This window comes from Protopterus annectens, chromosome 3.part0, assembly GCF_019279795.1.
Source record: "Protopterus annectens isolate FY-2018-M chromosome 3.part0, PAN1.0, whole genome shotgun sequence".
NCBI classification, from domain to species: domain Eukaryota; kingdom Metazoa; phylum Chordata; order Ceratodontiformes; family Protopteridae; genus Protopterus; species Protopterus annectens.
The window spans coordinates 18,694,342-18,710,446 of record NC_056731.1 but is presented as its reverse complement, the minus strand read 5'-3'; the positions used below and the strand labels follow the sequence as shown (position 1 = coordinate 18,710,446).

At 40.4% G+C, this 16,105-nt stretch overlaps 1 protein-coding gene across 1 annotated transcript in view; it reads left to right on the top strand.

The window, feature by feature from the left end:
* MYO3A (myosin IIIA) overlaps positions 1–16,105 on the top strand; it is a 2,697,794-nt gene that overhangs the window by 1,263,039 nt on the left and 1,418,650 nt on the right. The window lies entirely within an intron of this gene.

Below are 16,105 nucleotides of genomic sequence, written 5' to 3'. Positions count from 1 at the left end.
ATCTAACATTTTTGCATTGTCAATAGTAGTGTCCATGAAGACCGTACCCCCTCCCTTATCTGGTGTTATGACCCTTACATATTTATTATGCCTAATGTCATTCGATAGGTTGTACTCCTCAGTATTAAGGTTGGGTGGAAACCTGTTGTTCAGTATAGCTTTCATAAGTTCTTTCTCCACCATCAACTCAACATTTTTCAACTGAGGGTGGAGGGGAGGGGTTAAAAATTATTTTTCTCTTAAGACCTACGTGGACCGACCTATGTTTTGTTCCACCCACCATTATTTCAAAATTTTTCTTCCACAGAAACATTTTAAGATAAGTAATTGCTCTACTAATGTCCGATTTCCGCTTAGGGACAAAATGTAATCCCTTGGAAAATAATGAAAAACAAGTATCATTAATGTCTAGGCTACTATAATTAAATATGTTGTAGCCCCTATATGTAAATATAGGCCCCTCCTGAGAAAAAGACTGAAGGTTTAAGGGTAATGTTTCGTTTAATAGTTCCTGCTGCCTTTCCCCCTGGCACAACCCTTGTTATTGCCCCTGTTGTTTTTGCCCCTGTTGTTGCCCCTTCCCCGCCAGTAATAACTGTTGGAATACTTGTTCTGGAGCCTCTCAGACCTCCTGAGAGGTGGGTATTCCACAGGGTCCTGATAGTTTAAACTAGACTCAACTTGAAACAATTCGGTTTCTTGTTCACCCCAGTCATCCCTAGGGCTAGTGTCCCCTTTGTCACTAAACTTCAGTCTATTAGAAAGTGAGTCCACAACACCCCCTAAGTTTAGAGCAACTCCTTTTTTCTTTATACTCAGTCAAATCCCTATCAATTTTCCTATTTTTTCTCTCAAAAATCTCATTAAATTTTTGATCAACAGTAATCCTAATATCCATGTATTGCTTCCAATATTCATCTACTTTAAATAATAAATATTCTGTAAGTTTTCTATTAACAATTTTTATCTGCTTAAAAAAATCTCTTTAAATAGACTGATTGTTCTTAATGATGGCTTGCATCACCTCAAAACCAGCTCTATCAAAAATGTGTAACAAATTTTGGTGAAAAATCGAACCATCAACAACATTGTTGGGAAATTTCCAAAGCCTAAGATCCTTAGGCAACATTCCCAGTTTTAAACATTCATTAAGATAAATATTATCTAAATTTAATGAACGGTGCTTAAACATAAGCATTTTTGCATGCAATAAGCAAGTATAATTTATGGTATTTGCAGCCATGAATGCTCACATTCATTTACATATTCTTTCAAGTATATATCCTCATAGCTGAAATAACTACATGTACTCTAACAGAAATATACATTATCACTATTATTTCTTTTAAACCATCATGCATTTTAAATACTTTTAAGTAGTCTATCACATTTTCACAGAAATTATGAAGAACTTATTGACTCCTTTTGATGTCAACAGTAAAAGATTATGCATGGTTGTTTTTCTGTGTATCTTCTTTGTACATCACTGTGTGTATTCACAAAATAATGCAGAGAAGTTTTTTATGTGTATATACATATGTATACATGTGTGCATTTATGCATTTGTTAACAAGAAAAGTAGACTGGTTTAAAAAACGACCCATTTTAATTTTAACAGGAACCATAGACAAACAGAAAAAAGTCAAATGCATCAATACATGTATGACACAAATTTAACACAGATGAATAATACAGATTACAGAAATGATCCTTCAGATTCTAAAACCTAGTGCAAAACAAAGACTGTGTAAAAGGAAGGAAAAAGCAGGGCATTGGGTCTAAACAGCGTGGTTCAAAATGTCAATCTGCACAGGAATGTGTGTATCTAAACTTGTACATGTGATTGATGGGGAAGCCCAAGAAATTCTGCATACCACACCCAGATATAAGGTTCCTATGAACCCAGAGTACAGAATGTAATAAGCACAATTACTATGTAGGCACTATGCAGATAATGTGCCAAAGTCCAGAGAAAGCACACTGCCACTAACCTCAGGAGAAGAGCTACAAAATGCATCATCAAACTCACACAAATGAGTGATGTCTCCGTGGCCTTGCTAAGCATCCATTATGTCACTCAAAATGCATGACTACATGACACAAGACATCCACGTTAAGCATCAGAGCTACACACTTTGCACCCTACCAACCAGGCACAAAAGTCTAACCCCACCAGTTATTACATGCAAGGCATTAGAGAATGTGTGATATAAATATTGGGCATCTCTCCATGTAACATGGGTCAAGTTTCTGAGTTCTGCATCATGGGTTATATGGAAGTATCAGAAGAAGCATCCAGCACAGGGATGAATGATGCAACAGCAATAGTCATACACAGTGATTGAGGAGTGAAACCACTGCATAATGACAGATATCTCAGTTTCAGACTTCATATTTTTCAGAAAATGTATGTTAATGCCAAGCCTGTTATTCTAGAATCTTTCTGATTTTATTAAAATGCAAGTTAACACAAAACCTGTTATTCTGGCAACTTTCAGAATTTATTAGAGAAATACTTAAAATATTTATCATATATCTCTGATTTGGGGCCTTTGCCCCCCCCCCCCCATTATTTTTGGCTTTGTCCAGAATATTTGCACTAAAGATGTTGAGAGCTATGCCTCCTGGGCTGTGGACAAAAAGAGAGTATTAATTACTGTACACACTGGTAGGATGCTGAAAAATATTAACAGAAAATTATTAACCCAAGAGGTGCATCACTTTAACTTCATCTTATCATCAGCTAAGAAACTCTGGATGACACTTGCGCAGGTTACTGTAGTGGTGCCTGTAGTATTAGTAACTGCCCTGTTGAATCAGTACCTTATACTCAGGACTAGTATTGAAGTCCCCAAACAGGAGCTCCATGTAGTTTCTATGTAAGAAATAAAGGAAGATTATGGACTCATTAGACCACCAGTAGGGTTCCCTGCCATAAATGGTACCATTAGAAGCCATATCCAAACTGCAGGTCTCATACCAGAGACTCATGACTGGCATCTCATATCACATTCATTGCCACGTTCTACAGATTGTTGCACATCACTGGACAGCTCAGTAGCACACCATGTGGCAGGGTGCAAAATGGTTTATACTATTATGAATACATCATGGTAAGTGTAAATGAAAGGTAAAGTATATTGTAGAAAGTTTTGTGCTTTCTACCATGTTGTGAAAGTTTTAGTGTGTTTACATTCCACAGGCTTACAACATGAAATGCAGCAAACCTATTTCTGATGTAGAGCCATCCACCCATATTCAGTGTACCTCATAGGTGCTCTGACTGGTGCATGACACCGTTTAAGCTTCTGTATGAGGCTCTGCCTCCAGATGTAATGCACTGAATGAATGATTCAAGGACATTCATGAGTCATGCCCTCATATGCATAATCATCAGACTCATAGGTCCAAAACTGCCTGATATAAATGCTGGCAGCTTCTCACTGGCTCATCCTGCTATGGTAGAGCCACCCTATGTACACCTGTGTGAAGGTAACTGGAAGGGAGAAATGTAGCACCACTACCAGATTAAGGCAACTGCCACATTCTTTTTACTGGTCTTTTGCTGCAGTGGTAAATTGTTATTCTCTCTAGTAACAATAATATTCTGTTTTTGGTGGTTGATACATTTTGTCACAAGGATAAAGTACATGAGGAAGCAGGAAGGTTTTGTACAACTAATTTTACAGGTAAAATAAGGCTCACTAAGGGAAAGCAGGGCAGTTTTATAATACTGTTTTTAATGTGAGGAGAAGCACATCCTATAGGAATGCTTTAAGGCAGAATTTAAAAGTGGCAGACTAATGCAGGCTGGAATATGCTTGAATATAGAAGTGTTTATAGTAAATTGCCAGTGTATCATATATGTAGTTTGCTGTTGTATTCTGACTGCCGTCCAACATACAGAACACTGCAGAGCATTCCGAGAGGAAATGCTTAACCACTACAGTCATCAAATGTCAACACACCAGATGTGTTTTTTAGCCTTGTATACTAGATGGTTCTATAATGGATTCACAGTTGTGAAGACGGGGACGATAAGTCAGCTGTCATTATACAGGATAACATACACAGCACATCAGCTCTTCTTGCCTACCAGTAGCCAGTTTACTGCCACAGATGTGAATCTTCAGATGCGTAGCATAGTTGGTATACCACTGAAAGCTACTTGCATGATTGCTGCTGTTACACTGTAAAGTTGTGGATAAGCTGCATGGGGGGTGGTTATTGTTGAGCTAGTGGAGAGATGACCTATGTCTGTGGTATATGGCTTTTAAAACAAACTTTTTATGTGTACACATTAGCACGACAAAGCCACAGGCTGGATGGTGCAGTACAGCTAGTCTCATTTGATAAGCACTACTTAGTGGCACACTTACATTATGTATTCTGTCGCCACACGAGGTTGTGTTTGGAAAATGGAAAAACAAAAAAAAAGTAAGTTGCCCCATGCAGAGAAAGAGAATGAAGTCTTCCTGTAGGTCCTCCAACTCAATGGCTGACAGCTACTCAGACAGGAAGATTCTATCATAACCTTCCATGGAAGGATGTAGTAGTAGTAGTAGTAGTAGTAGTAAGGCTCTCAGGGACCTGGGCCACAGCTATGAGCAGGGCTGGATCATGATCAAGTGGGGCCCTAGGCAGGGTAATGGATCAGCCCCCCCCCCCCACAGCTGCCCCTCCAGCCATTCCAGTGTTCCATTACTTGACTATTTCTCCCTAAATACCATACACACTGTTCAGACTTGTCAGTGTGTGTACTATTTTCTCCTTTACTTCTACACAGATTAAAAATATTTTAAACTTATTTTTATTTATTTATTTAACATTTGTTATCCAGGTTTGTCCATCTGGACAGCAAGTGTCAGTTTTCAGTGGAGTACTAGGGAGAAAAGCTCCATAAAAAAGAAGAAGAAGAAGAAAAAACATGTCAATTACATGAACAGGAAGTTACAACAATTACAAAAATGCAATAGAGATGAGAAAGAATATGACAGTGCATAGACATAAAGTTTACAGGTGGATGTTACAGTAAAAAAAATATGAGTTACCAGCATTGCTTATTCCTGTGTTGGATGAACAGATGATATTTTGTATAAAATATGCAGTGTGCAACTTAACAAAAATATCATTTTGCAGAATTGCCCATTCCTGCGATGAATAAACAGATAACATTTTGTACAATATTTGCACTATTTATATTGAGCAACTTAGAGGCAGTCAGACAAGTGGTATATAGCATGAACAGTATATAATATGTTTATATAGCAACCCTGACAGAGCATGCACTTGAGTCATTCATAGATATCCCTATAGTTGTATGTGGCTTTATGGAGGTTCGTTGCAGTTGCATAAATGGTTGGTGTAGAGATATGAATTAAGGAGGCTCTTAAAAGAGGATGTACATTTTAGAAGTCTAAGGTCAGGAGGGAGGTTGTTCCTGGTCTTAGCAATTTCATGGGCAAGGAGAGATTCCCCAGAGTTGTTTTTGCATGACATGGTTTCAATTAAGGCTTTGTTGCTAGAGCATAGTTGTCTATTAGAATTGTAGAAGATGAGAAGGTGATCAGAGCAGGTTTTTTTTGGGATAGTACAATATTTGGTGGGCTAAGTTGAGTTGGTGATACTTTAGTAGGTTGGGGAATTCTAGCCAATGTAGGGGGCGGGAACGTGATTTCGCATTTGTGGCAAATCTAGCGATTTTGTTATAGCAGGTAGAAAGTTTATTCAAATCGGCTTTATTTAGATTTATTAGTGTGGATGAAGCATATTGAAGTGTAGATAGGTGGTGAGTTCTGGCTATGACAATATGAGATTCTGAGGTTAGATACCTTTTGCATCTGTAAAGTGAGCCTAATTTTTTCTGGATTTAGACATGGTTGTTGATATGTGCTTGTTAAATTTGAGCTGTTGGTCAATGGTAATCCCTAGGAGTTTTAGCTCTGAGACAGGGGTGATTTGGGTCTTACTGGCAGAGAATATAGAAAAGGAGAAGTTGTTGGATTTGATTGGCTGGAACAGCATGAGTTGTTTTTTTTTTTGAGGGGGGGGGTTAATATCAGTTGTGAGTTACTGAGCCAGTTCTCAATTTCAGTGAAGGCTATTTGGGCTTTTTGTTGTAGCAGTTGGATGTTGGGTGCGGAACATATGAGGGTTGTGTCTTCAGCGTATTGGACTATAACAGTTTTTGTAGTAGCTAAGTGGAATTGGCTGGTGAAGATATTAAAAAAAGTGGGCCGAGAATTGAAACTTGGGTATGCCTAGGGTGACTGGGAGGGTCTATATCACATAGATGAAATATTATAACTTCGAACATATAATGTTCGAACCATTATGTTTGAAGTTACAAAACTTCAACTATGAATAAAAAAAAAAACAACAGAAAACAAAATAAACTGTTTTAAGCAGGGGGGCAAGTCCCCTTGCACCCCCCAACACCACCCGCCACTTAAATATACCAACTCTGAGATCGCACTCCCTTGAACAAAATGGAAACCTGCGCTTATGGAGATTTCCAGTGAAAAGCTCAAACATTTACAAATTCAAACTTATGGTCTTGACTATATGAGGTTTGAACTTGTAAAAGTTTGACTACATGATAGAAACCCACCTGGGAGTGGGGAAGATAGGGAATTGATCCATTTGACAGACTGGTGGTGGTTGCCCAGGTAGCTTTTGAACCAGAGCAAAGTGGGAGTGTTAAGGTTGAGGTCGAATTGGCAGGTTAGAAGTTTCTTGTGAGATATCTTGTCAAATGCTTTGGATAAGTCAAGAAAGGTAGCTGAGACTAGTTTACCTTGGCTCCTGTGGATGTTTATAGTGTTGGTGAATCTGAGTAGGGCTGTGGAAGTGCTGTGGGATGGGTGGAAGCCATGTTGGGCTGAAGAGAAGGTTACTGGAGAGGAGGTGGGAGAGGATTTGGTGATGAATGCACCTCTCTAGAATATTTGAGAGGGGTGAAAGAATTGCTATTGGGCAATAGTTAGAGAGGTCAGTAGAGGAGCCACCTTTGTGGAATGAATGAGGTTTTCCATAAAGTTAGCACTGCGTTTTCGGTAATGGATCTGTTAATTAGTAACGAAATAGGGTAGGCTATGACTGTGGATGCAAGTTGGAGGTATTCCGTGGGGAGGTTGTCAGTGGCGAGGGTGGTATGTTTGAGTTTAGTTAAGAATTTTTGTATAGTGGATATTTGTACTGGCTTGAGTGAGAAGGGGATGATGTTTTGTTGGGTCTTAGGGGGTTGAAGGATGTTGGTGGGAGTAGAATCATTTATGAGTTTGAGTATGGAGGAGGTGAAATAGTTGTTAAAGCTGCAGACTATGTCTAAATCTATGCCAGTTGTATTGGGGGGTGGTATGATGGATTTGCCAGGCTGAAGGATACTATTTACTGTCACCTAGAATTTTTGAGGGTTAGTATTATGTTTCTTTTGTAGGTAGGTATAGTAATTTTGCTTGTCCACCTATACCTGCTTTTTAGTCTTATTCAGAAGTTCAAGAAAGGCTTGCCTAGTTGTGGGTGTTTTATAATAGCGCCAGCTTTTCCAGGCTTTGTCCCTATTTTGGAGTAAGGTCCTTGTGGTTTTTTTTTAGTCAGGGGGTGTTATTTCTGTGTACCCTAATTGTTTTGATGGGGGCTAGGTGGTTGAGGAAGTTTAAAAATGTGGAGTTGAAGTATTGAAGTATTCAACCACTCTGTCTAGTAGAAGGGTTTTGATGGGGGACCAGTTACAATATTTTAAGGCTTTCTGGAAGCCCTCTCTGGGGAATTTATTGCAGGAGTGGGTATGTAGGAGAGGGAGGAGTTGTTGGATTTAAGCTTATGTCTAAGGATAAAGGTGGCATTGCGGTCACTGAAAGTGTTGGCCAGTGTGCCACACTGGTGGACAGTATTGGGTTTGTTGGTAAGGATCCAGTCTAAGGATCCATTCTAATGTGAATTCTCTTTTTGTGGCCTTGTCTATATGCATGGGGGACTGAATGAGTTGGGTGAAGTCATGTAGATTGATATGGCAAGTGGGAATGGGAGTGTGGATACAGCTCCAGTCGATGTTAACATCACCTAATATGATGGTTTCCTGGGGAAGGGAGTGGAATGCCCAGTGGAGTATAGATTGTAGGATGGATAGGTTCTTGCCTGGGGGTATATAGATGCCAATTAAGTTAAGATGTTTGTGTTGGTTTAATAAGAGTTTTGCAAATAAGTTTTCAGAGTTTTTGAAGTCTGGAGAATCTTTATGTAAGAATTGAATTTTTAAGTTAGTTATGTGAAGTAGGCTGTTCTACTGCCTCTTTTATGCACCCAGTCAGACCTGACAATATTATAACCAGGTGGGGTTATGGAATTCCCCCTGATATGTGGTTTAAGCCACGTTTCAATAATGACTTTGATGTCGGGGTTATATAAAGAGATGGTGGAATGAAGCTCCTCTATTTTATTCATAATACTGCGGATATTCCAGTTTAGAATTAGTAAATCATTGGGGTTTTGTGTGGATGGAAGGTGGGAATTACAGTTATTATTGGTGGAGGTTGCAGGGCCTGGGTTAGGGTGAATATCACCACCTAGTAATAGCTGGGTAGTTATGGATGTAATAGTTCTGAGATACTGTATTATTAAGGAGTGGTACTGAAAATGTAGTTGTTTTTTGGATGGAGTGAGAAAATGCTTAGGGGAGTAAGATGGATGGGAGTTTGGTAGTCAGTTGTTGGGAGTATGCTAGTAAGACTAGGGGTTGATATTGCTGTGGGGTAGAGTGGGGGACTTGGGTTGTTATAGTGGATAATTGGGAGGTGGTAAGTCATGCTGATGGTGGCTATGGTAAGACATGTGAGTAGGGAGGCTAGTAACAGAACAGTGGTATGTTGATGGGAGTGGGTAAAGAGGCATATTGGAGTAGTAATGGATAGAGGAGGGAAATTACTGGATTAGATGGGGGCATAGCTTGGATGTGAGGGGAGCAGGTTGATGAAGGTGTTGGAATAGGAGGGACCAGGGCAGAAAGGTGGAGAGTGTGGGAGGTGTTTAGGTATTTGGGGATGGGACATTCTTTAGAGAATATGTAATGGATGGATAGCTATTATTGTCTGGTTGGTGTGGCTCAGAGGGTCAGCTGACTTGGAGAATGGATATATCTAGAAGTAATCAGAGTGGGTGGGAAACTGTGCAGGATAGGGGAGCCAAGTGAGCCAGAGTGGATCGGGACTACACCAGGAATGCAGAATTGGTGCCAAAAAACAATGAATGAGGTATGAGTGTTCAGCCAAGTAAGTAAGTATGTCTGCCTTATCTGCACCAAGGGTCTGAGGATTGAGATAATGACTGATTTTGGTGGTGTGAGTTTGCATGGACTGGACCTACCAGGAAAGCAGAATTAGCGCCAAAACAAAATCAATGAAGTATGAATATTTGGCCTGTTAAGTAAGTCTGCCTTATGTGTACCAAGGGTCTGAGGACTGAGATACTGACTGATTTTGGTGGTGCACTGTGCTAGTGAGGGGTAGGGGGGTTAAGAGTATGGTTTAACCGATGAGAGAGGACACCCTGCACTGACCTTCCCTTTAAGTTCTCAGCTAGGAGCTCAACAAGTGAGAAAGACAGCAGGTAAGCAGAAGGAATGGCTACACCATTCTACCAGTATTAGTTGAAGGAGTGAGACACCTGGGAATTTGCTGCCACCTAGAGGTATACAGACTAATTTACAGAAGGGGTATTGAGTGAAATGGGATGGAAATGGGTGTTTTACGTTAGGCCAGTGAGTTAGCTTGCGAGTGTGTGATCCTGTATCTGCTTTACAGCAGTCAGCAGAAATGTTACATAGGTAGACTGCCAACAGTTAGTGGGGTAGCTTTAAATAGGTTTTCACCTACATTGTTGCCTTATTGAAGGGCTTGTTCTGGCTGGAGGTCTTTCTTTTGGAGGCACCCGTCAGGAGAGATGAGCGTTGGATGGGGTGATTATGCATTCGGGGACCGCTGCCAATGTTTGAACTGGCTGTAAAAAAGGGGAGGATTTAGTGAGTAATTCAGTAATGATGGGTTTGAAGCCAATTAAAAAATAAAAATAAAAAACACAAAGTGTTTCTGTTTAACATAATAACAATAGGTATACCCCAACAATTCAACAGCAAGAAGACAGAAAAAAAGTCATGCTATTGAAGTAGGTAACAGATAGCCGAGGATCCTGGGGAACAACTAGTGGGCTGATGCAAGGATCTAACTTTGTAACTAGCAACAGTTCCTGCTAGATTGAGAAATAGTCTTTCTATTCTAACAGCCACACAAACAAGATACCTTGAATAACACAAGGGGATGCTTGATGTGCAATGCTTTGTTAGTAACGTTAAATGATAATAAATCAGCAAAACAGTAATGTGAAGCATGCACCGTACCTTGACTCCAGCAGTTATGCCTCACTTTTATTTATTTACATTAGCAGAATGAACACAAGTCAAAGTCACATCAACAGTGTGTAGAGGCAGTAGTAAAAAAAATAAGGTTTGTCCACAATGAGCAGTTTACAACCCATATGTGATTTCCCTTCATAGTAACAGACACAGGTCAATGCCGCATCTACTGGAAGACCCAGTAGCCAAATAAACAGAAAACATTCCACAGTGACCAGTTTACTGCAATTCAGGAGTTTTCATTAAGTTAGCAAACACAGGTCTATGGAGCGTCAACTACGAGTAGCAGCATTAAGCAACAAACAAATCTTTCAACAGTGAGCAGTTTACCACACTAACGTGATTTATGTTAACAGAAACATACACAGGCATATGCTGTGACACTGTGGGAAAAACTAGTAAGCATGTAAGAAAAAAAATCTTTCCACATTGCACAATTTAATCCACTTTAGTGGTTTTCATTAAGAGAACAATCACAGGCTATACAGAGACAACTACATGTACACACATTAAACAAGAAACAAAAACCTTTCTACACTGGGAGGTTTACCACACTAACAGAGTTTATGTCAACAGAAACAGATACAGGTCTATGCTGTGTCAAATGCAGGTAGGGCAGTAAGAAAATAAACAAGATCTTGCCATAGTGAGCGGTTTATCATGTGGACATGGTTATCATTGACAGAAACAAGCAACAGGACTATGCTGCAAGAAAGCAATACAGTACAGAGTTGTAGAGAGAAGCACTTACTGGATGGCACACTCACAAGGGGAGAAAGAAGGTATGATCCATGGAGCAGGAGAGCAGGAGGGGTTTAAAGATGGTGGCAAGGGGGTAGGTATCCTTTATTGATTCAGCCGAGGGAGGCATGACACCACTGCTGAAGACTCAGTCAGTTCCATCCAGGTTGAGTTTGCATGGACCAGACCTACCAGGAACACAGAATTGGTGCCAAAAAAACAATTAATGAAGTATGACTATTCGGGCTGTTAAATAAATCTGCCTTATCTGCACCAAGGGTCTGAGGACTGAGATACTGACTGATTTTGGCGGTGTGCTGTGCTAGTGAGGGGTAGGGGATTTAAAAGCATGGTTTAACTGATGAGAAAGGACACCCTGCACTGATTGTCCCTTCAAGTTCTCATCAGGAGCTCAACAGGTGGGATAGATAGCAGGTAGGCAGAAGGAACAGCTACACCATTCTACCAGTATCAGTTGAAGGAGTGAGATATCTGGGAATTTGCTGCTACCTAGTTGTATACAGACTAATTTAGGGAAGGGGTCAGGAGTGGAATGTGATGGAAATGGGTGTTTTATTTTATGGCAGTGAGTTAGCTTGTGACTGTGCGATCCTGTAACTGCTTTTACCAGAGTCAGCAGAAACATTACATAGGCAGACTGCCTACAGTTAGTGGGGCAGCTTTAATTATGCTTTCACCTATGCTGTTGCCTTATTGAAGGGCTCATTCTGGCTGGTGGTCTTTCTTTTGGAGACACCCAACAGGAGAGATGAGCACTGGATGGGGTGATTATGCATTGGGGGACTGCTGCCAATGTTTGAACTGGGTTGTTGCCTTAAACTTATATTTGAAATTTTATAACACAAACACTGATAACCATTTGCAAAACAAAACAATACAGTCACACAATGAAAACAGACTTAGCATTAACAGTAAACTTCTCTGCCCTTAAAATATCTCATTCATTTGAAATGACATTGAAATCCACATTCAAAGAAAATGAAACTGGCCAGTGACAGATTAAGTTTACCTTTGGTTTGTTTTCAAACCATAGGCCCCTTGCACACATTTCTTGGACCATGAATACACACGCGTTCTTTGGTGTACCATCCTAATTGTTTTTTTAACTTTTTATATTCCTTTTATAATACAGCACCACTTGTTAGAGTGTGTTTCAAATTTCTAGATTTGAGCATTTTACCAGTAAGCAATGAAATAAAACACATGAACCAATAAGGACAAAACTATCCATAACAGAACATTTCAACCACAAAAGGCCACTCAGACTTCTCTCATTATAAGTAAAAGTCATCTGAATAATTCCACATTAAAGATATATTTAATTAATGAAGAGGCTGTTGCTGGCAAACAACTTAGCATTTCAGTGTTTCATGTACAAATTCAGTGCTTGCTGCTCTTGAAGAATAAACTGCCCATGTTGCATTAAAAAAAAAAACAGGAATAATTGGTAAGCTGGTAGTGGTTGTCAAATCAGCAGCAGGGTCATAGTTACAAGACATCTCATCCAAAGTAGGACACACTCAGGACTGCAGCACCCTCACAGGCTATCATGCTTTCTGTTGTGCTACTAACACTGCTTTTAAATATTATAGCACAAACACTGTTGAGGGCCATTTGCTAAACAAAACAATTACACATTGAAAACAGACTTAGCATGAGTAACAGTAAACTTATTTTCTCTTGAAACTCAAAATTCTTTGAAAATGCAAAGAAAGTCAACATTTCTTGAAAATGAAATGAAGCTCAACAGTCCTTGAAAATGCACAGAAGCTCATTATTGTTTGAAAATACACTGAAATGGCAATTTAGCAGTTGTTGTAGAGGATTCAAGCTCTAGGGTCCTATTTTGAAGGTACGGGGTTTCAGCCTGAATTAATTAATTTACCTACCATCACTAATTGGGGCATTACGCACACATAACTAACCCATAATTTCAGGAATAACCCATTTTTTACATTTGTTGGGAAACATAGTGTGTTTCTTAAAAATGTGCTCTCCATTTCAGTTTAAATGTGCATACGTTGTACAAAGACAGTACTAAGGAAGCACTCTGTGTATGTCCTTAAGGAAGAAAATGTAAAGCATGCAGAGTGCATTCTTAAAGAAGAAATGTAAGTTTTTCTAGCAGCTCCAGCCATTGTGCCCTAGACAATTGCCAAGTTTGCCTAGTGCTGGATCTGGCTCTGCCTATGAGCAGATCAGAAGCATAGCTGCCAACATGATTCATGATGCATCATTCATAATGTAGAAAACTGTGTTGTCCTCCTTGCATGGGAAGGTAGGGAAAAATAAGATGGATCTTCAGTCAATCTCCTGTTGATGGAGATGGACGAGTTTCTGTCTACTGTGCATGGGGGGATTGGACGTTCTGCTTTTCCGATGGTGATCTGTTGGGCCTTGCGGTTGAGATGCTTTATACTCCTAGAGTATACACTGAGGATGCTCCAGCTATGTTTTGCAATTGTTATAGTAAGACACAAATCATTTTGTCTGATCTCTTTAGTCTTACTCATAACAATGAGTCTGTGTGTGTTTCCTGTAATGATGGTACGTCAAAGCTGCATGCTACAAGGTCATGAACACATTTTTATTTTATTAATGTCACTATTCACCATGCCTGTTACTTCTGCATTGAGAATAAAGTGGAGGCAATAGATTATTCTTATACTGGGCATTATGCTATAGTGTCTTCATAGATGATGTTCTATTTGGCTCCACCACTGTGGATATTCTACTGCCTGATGTTGAAGTCTGGCTCTGAGTATGATGGCAGTGAACAGCTGGGGTGTCAGGAAGTACAGTGTTTGTACTGGACACATGTAGTGTGTAAACAAGGTCCCCTTCCCATGCAATGGACAGAGCATCTATGCCTATGGACACCATCCAAGATGCACAGACCCCATATAAAGAACAGGTTGGCATGGGTACATACAGTCTAGGAGATATGTCACCTTTGGTGGCACAGTCCTCAGTGTCTGGGGATGACTATGTGGGGGTGCATACTGATGCCCATAGATGGCATGGGGGATACCCACCTCAGAACTATCTGTGTTAATGTCTGCAACCCAGCAAAGGTGCATGGCAGTTAAGGAAACATAGGACAGACAGTTTTTGTAGAGATGATACATGTACATCAGGGTGTGCATAATGTTTAACAAGGGTGCAAGTCCTGCATGTGTCACATTCAGGATCTATTTCATCATATGCTGGTCCAATGCAGGACCTCCTGTGCTCCCAGGGTGTATGGCAGGTATGTGCCTGTGCCATGTAGCCACTGCACTTCTGACTCTAGTGATGATGACCATCATGGATGTGAGTGACCTAGGATATGGGAGTGCAGTGCCACAACTTCCATGTATGCCTTGGAACTGTCTGTAAGAACAAGCCACAGTACTGCAACAGCTGCTGAGCTGTATTGCAACGCACATACAGACACACATAGACACACTCTCACAAATAACAGTGGCCCTTCAAAGCACAAATAGGGTTGCCAACTGTCTGGAATTCTTCCAGACTGTCTGGAATTAAGGAACACTGTCTGGAAAATGGAGAGACTGCCTTTTTCAGACAGCAAATTGCTGGAAAAAATAAAATCAATTATCTACAGGAGACCCCCTGAGCAGCCAGTTGCTCTGGATTGTGCAGACCACTCTGGATTTAACATTGACTTAGCCCACTGTTAAAAAGTGTGCTTGAAATTCTAAATTGTAGCATCAGGATGGTGAGTATGTGAGAGTGTATGCGTGTATGAAACTGAGAGAGAGAGAGAGATTTATTGTGTTATTATTTTACACTTGCTAGGCAGCTGTTTAGTGAGTGTAAAAAATGAATAAAACTGAAAAAAATTCTGCGTGCGTGTGTATGTGTGTTTATGTTTCTGTCTGCGTGTGTGAGTGAATGCATGTATGAATGAAGAAGAGAATGTGTATTAGAGAGAGTGAAGAGTGAGAGCGAGTGAGCAATCCCCTGGCAGCAGTTAAGAGGTTTACCTCTCAACCTCTTACAGCAATAAATCCAGACAAAGCTATAACTAACAGGGAGACAAAAGGCCAAACACAAGGACAATCTTTATAGGTTCATAGGTTCATACTAGGCTATCTGCCCTAGGGCATTTATAAGCCTAGCCAGAGTGTGTTTGGCTTTCGCCACCCATTTTAAATTAATTTTGCTATGCCCTTTTTCGAGGTTAGTATACTGTGCCTCTGTCTAACAGTGACACAGAAGTGATACCCGGGGTAAATCTACGATCTCCCATCCACTCATCAAGATTCCTCTTCAAGAGAGTCAGTGAGGGACTCTGCCTAACCTGGACTGGGATTTTATTCCAGAGTGAAAGGAGCCTCTGGGGTATGAATCTGTCCCTCCAGCATGTCCTATTTATTTCAGTGCTGAGGTTCAAGTCTCTCGAACGCGTAGCTTGATGGGATTTGGATTTTCTGAGGTGCAGAATGTCCATTAATTCCGGGTTGGACATGGCTTTATACGTCAGGCACAGATCGCCTGTGAGCAGGCGGTATGCCACTGAGTACAGCTGGAGTTTCTTTAACCGGGCAGCATATGGCATCTGTTTGAGCCCTTTGATCCTCTTGGTGAGGTACTTTTGGGGTCTTTCCAGTTGCTGCAGGTGTCTGGTAAGGTACATCCCAAAAGGGGCATTGTACTCAATTATGGGCCTGATGAGGGATGAGTAAAGAGGCACAATGACCTCCCCTGATCTAGATGTGAATCCCTTCATGATTAGGTGGGCTATATAAAATGTTTTTCTAACCACTTTGGCCACGTGGTTGTCAAATGAGAGATTGCTATCAACTTGGGTCCCCAGGTCCCTAATTACTTCTTCTGTACTTAATGGATTACCACCTATGTGGTAATTTGGGGGCACTTTGTTTTTGCCAAAGTGGATGACTATACACTTTTTGGCATTTAGCTTGAGGC